The following is a 1,064-nucleotide window of genomic DNA, read 5'->3' as shown; positions in this document are numbered from 1 at the left end:
AGAGAGAGTGGGAGCGGGCAGTGAGAGGGAGAGAGAGGGGGAGGGGTAGTGTATGGGAGAGAGAGAGTGGAAGCCGGTAGTGTGAGTGAGAGAGAGTGGGAGCAGGCAGTGTGAGGGAGAGAGAGTCGGAGCGTGCAGTGTGAAGGAGAGAGAGAGTGGGAGCGGTAAGTGTGAGGGAGAGAGAGTGGGAGCGGGCAGTGTGAGGGAGAGAGGGTGGGACCAGTCAGAGTGAGGTAGAGAGAGAGAGGGAGCGGGCAGAGTGAGGGAGAAAGAGAATGGGAGTGGGCAGTGTGAGGGAGAGAGAGAGTGGGAGCGGGCAGTGTAAGGGAGAGAGATTTGGAGCAGGCACTGCGAGGAGAGAGAGTGGGAGCAGGCAGCGTGAGGAAGAGAGAGAGTGGGAGCGGGCAGTGTGAGGGAGAGAGAGTGGGAGCAGGCAGTGTGAGGAAGAGAGAGAGTGGGTGCGGGCAGTGTGACGGCGAGAGAGTGGGAGCGGGCAGAGTGAGGGAGGGAGAGTGTGAGCGGGCAGTGTGAGGGAGAGAGTGTGGGAGCGGGCAGAGTGAGGGAGAGAGAGAGAGTGGGAGGGGGCAGTGTGAGGAATAGAGTGAGTGGGAGCGGGCAGTGTGAGGAAGAGTGAGAGTGGGAGCGGGCAGTGTGAAGGAGAGAGAGTTGGAGCAGGCAATGTGAGGGAGAGAGAGTGGGAGCAGGCAGTGTGAGGAAGAGGGAGAGTGGGAGCGGGCAGTGTGAAGGAGAGAGAGTTGGAGCAGGCAATGTGAGGGAGAGAGAGTGGGAGCAGGCAGTGTGAGGGAGAGAGAGTGTGGGAGAGGGCAGTGTGACGGAGAGAGAGTTGGAGCAGGCAATGTGAGGGAGAGAGAGTGGGAGCAGGCAATGTGAGGATGAGAGAGAGTGGGTGCGGGCTATGTGAGGGAGAGAGAGAGTGGGAGCGGGCAGTGTGAGGGAGAGAGAGTGGAACAGGTAGTGTGAGGTAGAGAGAGAGTTGGAGCGGGCAGTGTGACGGAGAGAGTGTTGGAGCAGGCAATGTGAGGGAGAGAGAGTGGGAGCAGGCA

This window comes from Chiloscyllium punctatum, chromosome 28 (genome assembly GCF_047496795.1).
Source record: "Chiloscyllium punctatum isolate Juve2018m chromosome 28, sChiPun1.3, whole genome shotgun sequence".
NCBI classification, from domain to species: Eukaryota; Metazoa; Chordata; class Chondrichthyes; order Orectolobiformes; family Hemiscylliidae; genus Chiloscyllium; species Chiloscyllium punctatum.
Note: the sequence above shows the minus strand (reverse complement) of the source record.